Consider the following 14,826-nt stretch of genomic DNA (forward strand, 5'->3'; position numbering starts at 1 on the left):
TTGCACATCTGGGAAATATCTCTCCAGGATGTCTTCCAAAATGGCCAAGGACACACAGCTACGTTTAAGGAATATTTACTGATTTCCCTACAAAAATCTGACTGCAAACGTCTTAGGTCGTTTACATGTTTAATCTTCTTCTTCTGGAGGTCTACGGTGGCATGATTTACATCCACGGCAGGAAAATACCTATCTTTCCTCTGAGTTCTTTTCCAGGACAAAATATGGCACATGAAATTTGAAGACGTAAAAAGAGAGAAACAGTGACAAAAAGGGGAAGTGAAATATATGTGTTTCTTTGTGCGTTTACCTATAGTTGTGCATTTGTAAAACAGGCAGCAAGAGACTCATGCATATCCATTTGCCTCTTCCGTTTCATTCAGGATAATACTGGGGTGTTTTGCTCATGTCATGATTTTTCTTTCAAGTGCTGTTTTCTATCTGGAGATTGCACTATGGGAGTCGGTCTGCCGGTTCATCTCTTATCACAAAGCCGTGGTGTTTGCTGTCTTCCGCTATTGAACGGTCCCTGGGAGACTCTGAAGGCACATGTTAGTCTATAATTTGGATATAAGATTATAATAGAGTCCATTAGGCATAATTATCCTGACAAAGAATGTGACTTTAAGATCACGGCTTTATCATGCTAAACATTCTTTTCTTGAAAGATCATCATAGCCATCAGTGCCGACACCGTCAGGGACACGTGGTTGGTTGACCTGCGTTTGAATCGTCTAGGGGTTGTCTTCTCAAGAACAAGACAATAGTTTGCCGTAAACACGCCTGCCTCCTTCCTTTCGGTGTGCATGCTCCTAAGCGTGAGGAATAAACACGTGTTCTCATCTGGTCATTGGTGGCCGCGCCGAGTGGCCCGCCGGTGTGCGCTGGTCTTTCCGTTTTCCCTTACATTTTCTTTTATTTTTTAATTTTTAATTTTTTAAAATAGTTTATTACCAAGCTGGTTTCCACAGAACACCCACTGCTCTTCCCCACAAGTGCCCCCCTCCATGACCATCACCCCCTTCCCCTTCCCCCTCCCTCTTCAGCCCATAATTTGTAGTCAAGTTGGTTTCCACACAACGTCCTGGGCTCATTCCAACAAGTGCCCTCCTCCATGGGCATCACCCACGTTCTCCTCCCCCCCATCAACCCTCTATTTGCTCCCGTATTTAAGAGCCTCTTGTAGTTTGCCTTCCTCCCTTTCTGTTTGTATTCTTCCTCCTTCCCTTTCCTCTCACCCATGGTCCTCTGTTAAGTGTCTCCTGATCCACATATGAGTGACAACATATGGTGTCTGTCCTTCTCCGCCTGACTTATTCACAGCATGTGAATCTCTAAGCGATGCACACATACCTGAAACACCACCACCAAATTTCACCAAAATGAATCTCTAGAAAAAAGTGCATATGGGGCACTGGTGAGGCTCAGTCCATTGGTAGTGTGAGCTGTGGTTGTGTCTCACGTCATGATGTCAGAGCCAAGAGTCACTCTGTGTAGACACCATGGAGTCTGCCTAGGATTCTCTGTCCTCCCCCCACCCCGTCTGTCCTTTTGCCCAAACCCTAACCTGTAACCCTAACCCCTAACCCTAATCCTAATCCAAACTTCTAACCCTAACCCCTAAACCCCAACTTTAACCCTAACCCCTAACCCTAGTCCTAATCCTACCCTAACCTCTAACCCCTAACCCTAATTCTAACCCTAACTTCTAACCGTAACCTCTAACCCTAACCCTAACCCCTAACCCTAATCCTAATCCAAACTTCTAACCCTAACCCCTAAACCCCAACTTTAACCCTAACCCCTAACCCTAGTCCTAATCCTACCCTAACCTCTAACCCCTAACCCTAACCCTAACCCTATCCTCTAACCCTAAACCTAACCCCTAACCCTAATCCTAATCCGAACTTCTAGCCCTAACCCTAACCCTAACCCTAACTTTAACCCTAACCCTAACCCTAATCCTAATCCTAACCCTAACCTCTAACCCCTAATCCTAATCCTAACCCTAACCTCTAACCCCTAACCCTAATCCTAACTCTAACTTCTAACCCTAACCTTGAACCCCTAGCCCAAACCCTAACCCTTAACCCTAACCCCTAACTGTAACCCTAACCACTAACCCTGAGCCCTAACCCATGACTGTAACTCTAACCCTAACCCTAAACCCTAACCCCTAACCCTAATCCCACTCTCTTAAAATAAGTAATCTTAAAAAAACAACCTGCATCTCACCTTTGCACCATCTTCCACAGCTTAACCTACAACACTTAAAAAGCACAACCCTATTTCACACAATTTTTACGGGAAAGCATGACCCTCTGGGGACCCAACGGACTACGTAGGAACCACATTTTCAGTGAAAGTGCCTTCTACTGATGCCAGAAGTGGGCACAAACACAGCCGTAAATCATCAGTCCGGTTCTCTGGAGGACAGAGGTGACAGGAGCTGCACATAGAGACGCAGGTGCAGATGCAGATAAGGTACAGACGACACAGATGCAGGTGTGCATGTGAATAGGCGCAGGTTTATTACAGGGAACTGACTCAGGGGATTATGGAGGCTGAAAAATCCTCACTTGATTACACAGCTCAGAAGCTGCAGGTCCCAGAAAGTAGATCATGTTCTAGCCCAAAGGCCAGCAAGCCCGAGACCCAAGATGGGTGAATGTTTCAACGTGTCAGGCAGGAAAAATTCCCTGTTACATTGTCATTTCTTGGTCTCGTGTATCTTCACCTGATTAGACTAGGCTCACCGAGAACGGGGAGGGTGGGGAGCGTCCTCTGTTTTACTCATTCTACCAATTCAAATGCTAATCTCACCCAGACACATCCTCACAAACCACTCAGAACCACGTCTGACCAAATATCAGGGCACCCTTTCACCTGATAAAGTTGACACACAAAATTAAATGGCATAATATTTAGCTTAATATTTTAAAATCCTGGGGTTTTTTTCCATTAAGAAAATAAACAAGGGGTGTCGGAGTGACTGATTAATCGTCTATTAGGCTTGGTTTTGGCTCAGGTCGTGATCTCATGGTTTGCAAGGTCAAGCCTAGCGCTGGGTCCCGTGAGGTGGGCTCTGCAGTAGTCATGGTAAAATCTGGAGCGCAGGACTACATTCTTTGTCTTTCACTGTGAAGTTTTCAACATCCTAAGAACACATTCAGTTGGGACCCTAAGCGACCAGATGTTCCCAGGTAGCAAGGCAGAGCTTTAAGTGAGATATGTCCACAGACTCTTAAATTCCAGAAATCTGCAGTACTGGGTCTCCACAGGATTCACAGGATGCAAACAACATAGATACAAATACTGAAAGTTAAGTCAGTAACATGTTGCTTAATCATGGGATTAAAGGATAGAAAATGTAGCAGATTCTAGCAGAGACTGTATTTTGCGCTTGCAACAATCTGTGGACATATTTCTCCCTGATATTAGTAAGTAAATCTGATTACTGAAAACAAGGAATATGAAACAATATAACCCATAACAATACACAGGAGAATTGAATTCAACAGTGACAGGAAAAATCTATACGTCACAGTAAGAACAGGACAACAGTAATAACCTTAATGAACTTTTAAAGATATAAATGTAAAACATCTAAGAGTATTTCAATGATCAAACACACACTGAGTGATTCCAAGTGGTTCATGGAAAAATAGGTTTGGTCTTTTCTCTTTCCAAATTCTTAATTCTCCTGAAACTGAACAAACACAAACAGAAAAACAAAAACCGCAAAGAACATGATGTAAGAAGGCAGAACATTGTCACACAACATGATATTCGTTCATTGTGAAAAGTGTAAGGGGATGCCCGGAAAAAACTGCATTTTATGTTTTTATTTTATTTCATTTTATTTTTTAAATGTTATTTTGAGACAGCAGGGAAGGGTGAGAGTGCGGAGGGGCAGGGAGAGAGAATCCCAAGCAGGCTCCACGCTGTCAGCACAGAGTCGGAGTTGGGGCTCGATCTCACGAACTGTGAGATCATGACCTGAGCTGAAGTCAAGAGTCAGATGCTTCACTGACTGGCCCCCCAGGTGTCCCTGAACCGCATTTAAAAACCACTCTTGTGCAAGGACAGAGATCAGGTTTCTCACACTCCCCGGAGGTGGACACCACCTGTCTTCCCTTCTCCCTGGGGGATGTGTGAGCAGTGGAATGTCGGTGGACACCCTGCTCCCGGGGGCCTCACGATCTCACAGTTCGTGGGTCTGAGCCCCGCGTCGGGTTCTGTGCTGACGGCTCAGAGCCTGGAGCTGCTTCGGATTCTGTGTCTCCCTCTGTCCCTCCCCTGCTCACCCTCTTTCTCAAAAATAAATAAACATTAAAAAAAAATTAAAACAGTGGACCAATACCTGCGCTTCCTCCTCTCTGAGTTCTCTTTTCCAGAATCAACCGGTCACTACCAGGCTGCAGTTTCAAAGTTCAGTTCTCCTGTATTTTGTTACATGTATCTGTTCTTTTCCTTGGTATCAGGTGGTTGAACACATAGTTTCAACCGCATCTGGCTTAAGCATAAGGTTTCAAGTTTTCTGCAAAATACCCTTTCCTTGTGGAAGAAAGCATTTTGGTTCCAATTGCCTGCAGTGAAATTACATGTTTCAGGTGATATGATAATAATATACACATACATATAATACATATTATATTCATTTTTGTGGTCATATAACACATGCTTTATATTATTTGTGCTATTTGAAATATACCAATATGCAATTATGTTATATATTATATTTGAATTGTACACTTCAAGTTACGACTTTCAGAATATATTACATACCGAGTTATATATATGTATATCTCTGTGTATATATGTAACTTTAAAAAATTTAATTTATTTATTTTTATTTTTGAGACAGAGACAGAGCACAAGCAGGGGAGGGGCAGACAGAGAGGGAGACACAGAAAAGAAAGCAGGCTCCAGGCTCCGAGCTGTCAGCACAGAGCCCAATGTGGGGTTTGAACCCACAAACTGTGAGCCGAAGTCAGACACTCAAGTGACTGAGCCACCAAGGTGCCCCATATATGAAACTTTTTAATCAAATAGTTGAAAACTACCAAGCTTTATGCAGTGAATGCCTATGCACCAATCACACAGCTGCAACAATTTTTCATTCATGAACTTTGCTCATCATTTTCTACCCCCTCCAATTTCTTCCCTTTCCATCCAACAGCAGGTGTAATCAAAGATACAATCCATCAGTCCTATGTAAATACTTAGGAACGCACAGGACCCATTTAAAAATAAATCTGCAGTTCATTTACCTACTTAAATTATTACACATCATACTTAGGACCAAGAATATGGGGGAATAGCCATTATTATGAGTATTACTAATAGTTTGTTGGTTTGACTTCAGATGCAACTATGTTTCATGCATTGCAATCAGTCGGTGTCCCTCTTTTCTCTTCCAAGTACAGGCTCACATTGTGTCTTTTATCTTTTCCCCTTACCATTGAATTGCTGAAGAAACAGGTGTTTCTCCCGTTTCCCACAGTCTGAGTGTATAGTCATGAGCCCCAATAATATCCTGCCGTCTTCTCTCTCCTGGTGAGGAAGTAGTTGACCCGCAGGATTAAACGGATTGGAGATTGTATCACTAGGAATATCTCCAGTGGGAGGTACAGTAACATCCATTTTTTCTTTGATATTAAGTATCATCGGGAGTCATGAATTAGAGGTTATAAAATAATGCATTTCTATTCGCCCTGGGTAATCAGCTGGACGATTTCCGTAAAGATGAAATCCCTTCCTTCCAGTATTTGGTTAACCTGAGGCAGGTTTATATTTAAGAACCTTGGATTTTTATTGAAGAAGGCTGTTTCTTTCACTTTGTTGGTGAGACTGCAAGTAAAGTTTGTTTTGATGAAATCGTGGACAAAGGCGTGTGAGGAGTCCGCTCAATACCGTGCACACGCTCAGCTCCCGCTTGCTAACTGATGAATGCCTGACACGCACACATTTTCACGTGACGCCATCGGGGAGTGGCTATTACTGGGAAGCAGACGGGGTGCTTGCCGCAGGTCGCAAACGCTCCCGGGACGGCGCGGTGTAATTAACTGATGAACTACAGGCAGCAGCACTGCGCCCGGCACTGCCGAAGGAAGCAGGCAGGTTCTTTCTCCCCGGGAGAAAACCCTGCGTCGTCTCCACCTCACGCAGGACTGACAGGGAGGGCTGGGAGGCGGCCGGCCCCCGTGGGCCCCACTTGCAGACTTTACATTAGCAAAACATCTCGGGTAGCTCTGCACGTCTGCACATCTGAGCAGGGTCCAGCTCAGGCTCAGCTACGCCCCGACTGGCCGCCATGCGTCCCCGTGCTTGGGGGACAAGGATGATGCTCAAGGTCACCTTGGACAAGAGGAGAGACTGCCAGCAGTTAGCAAGGCCGGCCTTTCCCGGTGGAGGGCGATCCCAGAATCTTGATCCACAGGGCCATCCCTTACCCACAGCTTCCTGTACTTTGATCAGGTCACCGCGTCGACCTTGGCTGAAGCCGCCTTCACAGCCTGGACACCCTCTGTTTCATCTACCCACTCTTCCTCATCTTCGGATCAGTTACCAGCTCTCCACATCTTGGAAAGTGAGCTAATAAACGTGGATTTCCTTCTGAGGGCCGTGGAATACCATTAATGACTTGTCTAGGAAGGTGTCAGGAAGGAAGCTTTGTCTTTACAGTTGTCCATTACTGTGGCAGGACTCAGAAGAAAAAAAGTTTGAAAAGGAGCAGAGAGGCAGGGGGCTCAGGAGCCTGTGAAATAAAAATCTAAAGGGAAGAAAATGGCAGTGGAAATGCACGGACTGTGAGGTGAATACAGAGATGCCTGACAGGCGCTGGAACAGGGGTGAGTGGAGAGGGGAGGATAAATTCTCCCGTCACAAGGAACTGTTGGCCTGAGGGTCGGTTGGTGAGCATGATGTCTGGTTAAAATGGAGATCGCTGGCTGGAAACCGAAGGACTCGTGGGCACGGAAAGGCGCGCCCGAGACCTGGGAGGCTTCGGGTCTTCTGTGAGGGGGCTACGTGATGGTTCCAGTGGGGTCTGGAATCTATAATCATGGGCAAAGACGACAGGTCTGCTGGAGGTGTGAACTGGGAAGAAGTCACCGACATGGAGATGGTCACGGACCCTGGTAGGGAAGGATAGCGCATCCAACAGAAGTCTGACAAGATGACACACATTCTCAATTTCCAGACGAAGGTATAAAAGTGACCCCCTATCCTGGTACGGTCGCCTGTGACCATGGTCTATAGTCTCGGTGAACACGGCCGCTATTTCTGTGTGTGTGTGTGTGTGTGTGTGTGTGTGTGTGTGTGTGTACCCTACTTGGGCACTCTATGCATTTGAACAAGGAAAGATGACACAGCCGAGTACAAAGAACAGAATGTTAGGCGCTGAACAAAGTCAAATGCAAAGCACTAGTGAAAACGCAAGATTATACAGATGGTCAGGCAACGGGTAGTGCTGTTAAGTCTTAGTCTCCGTGTGGGTAAAGGTTGAGCAAGTTCAGCGGAAAGAGGGAGAGGGCTGAGTCAGGGATGTGAGGATTCATGTGCCAGCCGTACAAGGCTTGGCTGACCTTGGACATTATTTGGCAGATTCGTGCTGTGCCTCTGTAACTCTGTAAAATGGGACAAGAAAAGGTGTCTCAAGTAGGGTTGGTGAGGAATAAGAGACACACCATACGAGCAGACAGAAAAGGGCAAATGTTCTCTGATATTAGAACTCACCCTAGAATGCATTTGTCTCAGGACGGGAGCTTTTTCTAAGGAAGAGGGTGATTTCCGGGGTGGTATTTTTGGGGTTTCCCTCCAGCCTTGGTCTGGCAAGCAGCAGAAGAGGAATTTCATGGAAACGCAGAATACAAGCTCACTACGGATGTCAAATAGACAAAGTTAACACCTCTGTTGTACCAAGATGCTATGGGAAGCCATGCCCTTCCCCAAATCCTACCTGACAGCCTTGGGTCAACAATATTTATGTAAAAAAAAAGACATGTGAGTTGCTGATAAAGGAAGCATTTCAGCCTAAGATGAGGTGAAGAGTCAATGCAAAGAATTCTGTGATATTTGTAGACCGTAACACACATGAGCAGAGAATCCCTAAAAGTTGCAAGACCTTGGTGGCAACTCAGGAAATTTAATCGTTTAATTTAAAACTCAAGGGGCAATGGTGTCGACGGCCAACTGGGGCGCCTGTCACAGGGTCCCAATAAATAAAAACTGCCGTTGCGATGGTAGCAAAACCAGTCACTGATGCTAGCCCAAGAAGTACCATTCCTCATGCCAGACACAGTATACCTACATACAGCGTGTACAGTCAAGAGGAAAGTCTACTCATTGCAAACGTGCTGCTTTTCTTCACGCACATGTCTTCTATTACCTGCCCACGGATCTCCCAGAATGCCTACCTGGATTCTCAGCCAAGGTCCAGCTACAGTGAGGATATTTGCATGCGTGTTCAATTGCCTCTGGCCTAAGGGGGGAAAAAACCCAACTAGAAACATATCTTTTGCAGAAGTAATGGGCACCTTTTTACTTTTACTTAGTGTGGATGTCTTCTTCCATGAAACCTTTTTGTTTTGAGAGGCCAGTCGGAATGATATTCTATAGAATTCAGCCTCTACAATAATATGGTGTGATGGAAATGAGGTTCCATTTAAGAACGGGCGGCTCAGAGGTTCCATTCAAGAACTGGAGAGTCGAGATGGAGGTCTGCTCCCCCAATCATTTCTTCCCTCCTTCCTTCTTTCCTCCCTTCCTTCCCTCCTTTTTTTCTCTTTCCTTCTTCCTTCCCCTTTTCTTCTCCTTCCAGTTTCCTTTCTTCCTTCTTTCCTTCCTTCTCCCTCTGTTCCTTCCTCCTTCTGCCTTCTTCTCTCCTTCCTTCCTTTCTACCTGCCTTCCTTTCCCCCTCTTCCCTCCTTCGTTTCCTTTTTTGATTTTTACAGAGTGAGAGAGAGAGCACGAGTGAGAGTGGGGCAGAGAGAGAGAGAGAATCTTAAACAGGCCCCACATGGAGCTTGATCTCACATCCCTGGAATCATGACCTGAGCCAAAACCAAGACTGCCACGCTCAAGTGAGTCACCCAGGTGCCCCCACCGATCATTTCTTATACACCCTTGACGGCTTTAGGATGAGCTGTTCTGAATCTATCTGTTAGGTCCATCTGGTCCAGTGTCTCTTTCAGAGCTGTTGTTTCTGCGTAGATGACCTGTCCACTGCTGTAAGTGGAGTATTAAAGTCTCCGACTACTATGGCATCATTATCGACACATTTGCTTATGTTCATGATTCATTGACTTATACGTTTGGGTGTTTTCTCACAATGGGGGCATAAACATTTACCATAGTTACCTCTTCTTCATGGTCAGACCCTTTAATTATGCTCTAATGTCCTTCTTCATCTCCTGCTACAGTCCTTGTCTTGAAATCTCGTTTGTCTGATACAAATACGGCTACCACAGCTTTCCTTTGACGTCCATTTGCACGGTAGATGGTTCTCCTTCCCCTCACTTTCAACCTGCACCTGTCCGCAGGTCTACAAGGAGTCTCTTGTAGGCCATCTCTTACCTAACTTTGGGAAGTTACTAAACGTCTTAGTTCTTCAGTTTCCTCATGTGCAGAATGGAACAAAACTTCCTCAAGGCCATGAGCTCGTGAACATCCAAGTAATACCACATTCCCAGTGCTACATTTCTGCCAGTGGAAATTCAAGACCCTGCCTTACCAACGCAAGGATGCTCAGAGTCCTCAGATGTATATTTTGATTAGGGTTTGATTTAGAGCACCACCTTCCAAATCTCTCCTTCAACTGAGTGTGCTCAGGGAAATCAGGGAAATAGGTGATGACTTTTCCCTGATTTGGCAAAGTTCTCAGACTTTGCTGTGTAATCTTCTTATTCACTGGGGAGGAGGGATGTCAAGTCCTCTTACGTGAAGACCCTCCCCCCAAACTCAGACTGATTGACTCAAGAGCTCCAAGAGTGCACCAGGCCTTCCACTCTGTGCACACTTCTCTGAAGTAATTCTGCTAGGCAGGAGGGTTGAGATTCTCTGATGGAAGGTCTAGTGAGACGTCAATTCGAACTACATGTAATTCTGGAGTTCTCAGAAATCACTGTCACCTGTAGAAGAGCTTCAATGCCAAGCATGGATGTACAAGTCAAATTCCCTGAGTCCAACCAAGCACTAGAGGGATGATAAAGAAAGCAAGACCCACACCCCCACAGCGTTAGAAGGTGCACTTTAATTGTCATGTGTTGTGGGCACGGTACATTTGGTAACTTTAGATTTGTGGAACCGTCAAGAGACTCGGAAGGAAAGAAATATGACATATGTTCAGTCCTATCCTGGAAAGCTTCGTGATGTTTCCCAGGTTTGGGCCATTAAAGAAATTTTTGTGAGGGAAGGTTTGCGGAGTAGCATCCAGATGGTTCTGGGGTTGGTGCCGTTACTAATGTGACAGAGATATTTTTCTAACGTTGTTATGTTCCATGGAGTTGTCAATGTTCATTAAGAAGAAAAAGTGCCCCCAGGTTCTTTGAGCTCTACTTGTGTTTAAGTTTTTAGCAGCTATAATTAAATTCCAACATAAATCTTACTGTTAATCTAAAAAAACAGAAGATTTAAAGCTAAAAAAATCAGATAGAAATAATTTAGGAGGAGAAAGTGAATTTCCATGTAACATTTAAGGGATTTAGAGCTTGCGTATGAAAATCAAATTTCCATTAAGTTAGTAGGTGTTGAGGGCCCACCATGTTTGAGAGATCCACATTCATATCATTTAATGTCGACCAACGCCTACTGAGTTTCGTCATTCTCAGTGCGCAAAGGAAACTAAGAGTTAAATATTATTTTTTTTCAATAAGGGTATTACTGTACATTCCATCTGAAATGACTACACATGGTTAGAATCAGGGTGGAAAAAACTGCCCTTGAGTATACTTTCATGTCACCCCGGAAGTGTATGACATGTGGTTTGGGACTGTGCCCCATACAGATATTTGAGTGCTATGTAGAAACGGGGAAAAATCAAAAGTATTTGCAAATGCTTGGTCATTGAAAATATTGTCCTGAATTCCCTCATTCATGTCACTTGTTGGGTCCATCCTGGTCTCTAAGTTAAAGGGAGCTCACGGTGTCTGAACGGATGGAGGGTGATTTATTGGACTCAGCGTGACGCCCTGGTCCTGAGCTGCGTGTTGGAGATGAGCCTCACACACAAGAAGTCAGACAGCAAGGGGCTGACGGGTTCTTGTAGATAAAGCTGTAGCAAGTCGATACAGATGTTCTTCAACAGTGTCCTCATTTTCTTTCTGTAATGTTTGTTTATTTTTGAGAGACCCAGTGACCCAGCAGAGGAGGGGCAGAGAGAGAGGGAGACACAGAATCCGAGAAAGGCTCCAGGCTCCGAGCTGTGAGCACAGAGCCCAACGCGGGGCTTGAACCCACGAACCGTGAGATCATGACCTGAGCTGACATAGGACACTCAGCTGACTGAGCCCCCAGGCGCATGAGTCCCCAGTTTTAATGCATTTCTTGTTCTCATTTTATGACCCTTCCTCCACCCCCAGTACAGTCACAGAAGAGTTAGACCAGTATAAAGTTATTTATTTAATTTTACCTTAATTTATTTTTAGCTTTTTGTTATCTTAGAGAGAGTATGAGAGGAGAGACGGAGAGAGACAGAATCCCAAGCAGGCTCCAGGCTCAGAGCCAGACGTGGGGCTTGATTCTACGATCCTGGGATCATGATCTGAGCCCAAATCAATCATCAGCCAGTCCACCGACTGAGCCGCCCAGGTGCCCCTGTCCCACTGCACATTTAAACTGGTCTAATTTCACCACCAGGGAGTCTGTGCAACTAAGTGTGTCCTGAAGGGTCTAGAATAGTTTCCTTCCGACACTCCTACCTCGCCCAACAAGTCCCCCCTGTCTTTGAAAGCCTCCCACCACCGACCGGGAAGGGAGGCAGAATGTGATCGTGTTGTTCTTGTTTTTTAATCAACTCAGGAACTCCTTCCAAATCAGATACTTTTGTTTGTTTGTTTAAAACACAAAGTCCAAAAAAAAAAAACAAAAACGTTTTTGATCCTGTTCACTTCTAGTTTGTTTATTTCTTCATCGCATTCCAGTCTTGAAAGCCTCAGTCCAAGGGCTCAGCAACCCAACGACCACACTGCTTAAATAACAAGGATTTCGCCCAAGACACGGCAGCCTGGCTCTGGAACACGGTGTATTTCTTCCTCGGATCTACGCAGTGACGAGGGCATTGTGACTCGGCGAAGACAAGTATTTGGGTTGGGTGATTGAGTCCAGCTGCAGGCGGTAGGAGCCCGGCCGGCGTCCTGCACGCTCCCGCCGTGTGCACTGTTGCCTCATCTGTCTACTGAGCAAATTGGAAGATAAATGAGGTATGAGGAGAGCGGGAGCGGCAGGGCCTTGGTGTCGTGGCTGAGCGGGGCTCGGGGCTCCCCGGGTTTTCCCCCTTTCCCCTCACGACCCCAGGGCAGCCGGGCAGATTCTGGGAGGGCGGACGTGCCCGATGGGAACCCGGGGAAGGATTTGCAGCAAGCCGAGCGCACATCGGGTCTGTGCGGGGAAAACACTGAAATTAGCAACAGGCTCTTAAATATTAGCATGCTCTAAAAATAGCTGCAGGTGACAACCTCCTCGGAGGCCCATTTTCTCCTCCAGCGCAGGCCTGGGCGCGCAGCGCCCAAGGCTGGTTTAGTAACAAAAGACGTCTTATTAAATTACCCGGGGGCTGGCGTGTCGCTGTCTGCAGGTGCGCGCCTGGCAGGGGCTTCCAGAAGCTGCTGGAACCGTACATGTCGCTAGAAAAAGCCAGTATTTGAGGACGGGCTGTTCAGATGCCTCACCTCCCAGGGTGGCTGAGCGTTTGTCTTCATTGGGTCTTTTGAATAATAGCTATAAAGCACTTCTTTGCAAAAGTCTTTCTTTTTTTTATTTTCTGCAAAAAGCCAAGGGCCTGCATGAAAAGAGACAGATGAAGATGTTTAAATATATATGCCCGTTGGAGATGCTCAAAGGCACCCTTGCAGGGCGCTGTGCGTGCTGGGTCTCCTGTTCAAGGTACCAGAGTGCGGTGGAGGACGGGCCCCACTTCTTCTGAAACCCATTAGGGCTTTGGCACATGGGGGGACCTGTCGCCTCTGCAGGCGGCCGGCCCCTTTGCGGCCCAGCTGGTCCGGGCCCCTTACAGATCTGATGGCCAATGCACGTCTTCGCTCCTGCTGCCTAGGAAGGAATATTTAATGCAGGTTCCTTCTTCACAGGACTTGTCGTTAGGAGTTACGGACACCACCAAGCAAGACGTTAGCTTTGGACAACGTTGGAACAATGTCACTTTCCTCAGGGACTCCACAGCACGTCCGATGTCACGGCATCTTTGGGCAAAAGTGGAGACTTGAAGACGGGAAATAAAACCCAGGAGACCAAGTCTGTGTGGCCTGAGAAAAGGAATGAGGTAGTCTGTGGCTATGGCGAGCAACTGTTTCTGGGTCATGATGCTGGCCCCGAGCCCTCGATGGGGAAGCGAGCGGGAGTGCATGGTCTTGACCTTGCTTTGGAGGATTTACGTGTTTAGTTCAGCTTTCCGTCAGGGACAACTCCTAGGACCTCGTCCAGATTCAATTCCCGGTGAACGCCCTGTGTTCAAACCCGTTTTCCATTTCCGAGCATCTTTATTTGATGGATGCACCCTCTGTGAGCCCCTGCAGCCGCTCGAGAAGGTGTGAAGGCAGAGCAGGAAAACCGGGTTGGAACTCAGGACCGAGGGACACGGTGTAAACGCACTGCGCCCTCGCGCTGGCTGCGGCAAACACCAAGTCGTGGACGGAACATATAAAGCAGTGGCATGAAGATGCCTACCAGGGAGGAGTAACGTGCACATGGAGAAGGACGTTAAACCCCACGGAGCGGCCATACCGCAGGGGAGCCGGTGGTGTTTCTGCCACCACTGCTCCTGGCTGGGGCCCAGCATCTGCCACCCCATAGGAGCAGGCTGAGTTTGCTCTTTCGGTCTGTCCCCCATGGCTGCCTCCTCTCGAACTGAGAAACAGAGAGAGACAGAGCGCAAGCAGGGAAGGGGCAGAGAGAGAGAGGGAGACACAGAATCGGAAGCAGCTCCAGGCTCTGAGCCGTCAGCACAGAGCCCGATGTGGGGCTCGAACCCATGAAGCAGGAGATCATGACCTGAGCCGAAGTCAGATGCTTAACCGACTGAGCCACCCAGGCGCCCCGTAAGGATTTTATTTTTAAGTAATCTCTACACCCATCATGCTCATACCGAAATAATTAATAGTACAAGAATATAATAATATCATAACTATACTATTATTATTATAATAGTAAAATAATTCACACACACTTATATTTTTTGGAATCGAGGTTAGAATGGTTTTGTTCTCAAAAAGCTTACTATTTTAAATTGATAAATTTGAAAATACCTTGATGTGGTTACATAGTTTCTGCTGCTGAAAGCTTTGAATATATATAACTCTTTTACATGTCTCAGACTTTGTATATTGTATATGATGTGTCCTACATACTTTGTAAAGTTAGCAAAACACTTATTAGATACGTTAATATTCATGTGCATGAACATTGATTTTGTGTATTGATTTCATACCATTATAAGGAATACCTCATCTACCGTACTGTGTGTAGCTGATGTCCTACGTTATTTCCCCCTGGTTAGATAATCATGTGCAGTAATGACTTCGTGGATCTCCTTTTGAGTATTTTCAGTTCTCATTACTTTTGTTTGGAGCACATTGACTAGAACCTGCAGAG

The sequence above is a fragment of the Suricata suricatta genome, chromosome X, assembly GCF_006229205.1.
Source record: "Suricata suricatta isolate VVHF042 chromosome X, meerkat_22Aug2017_6uvM2_HiC, whole genome shotgun sequence".
Taxonomy (NCBI): domain Eukaryota; kingdom Metazoa; phylum Chordata; class Mammalia; order Carnivora; family Herpestidae; genus Suricata; species Suricata suricatta.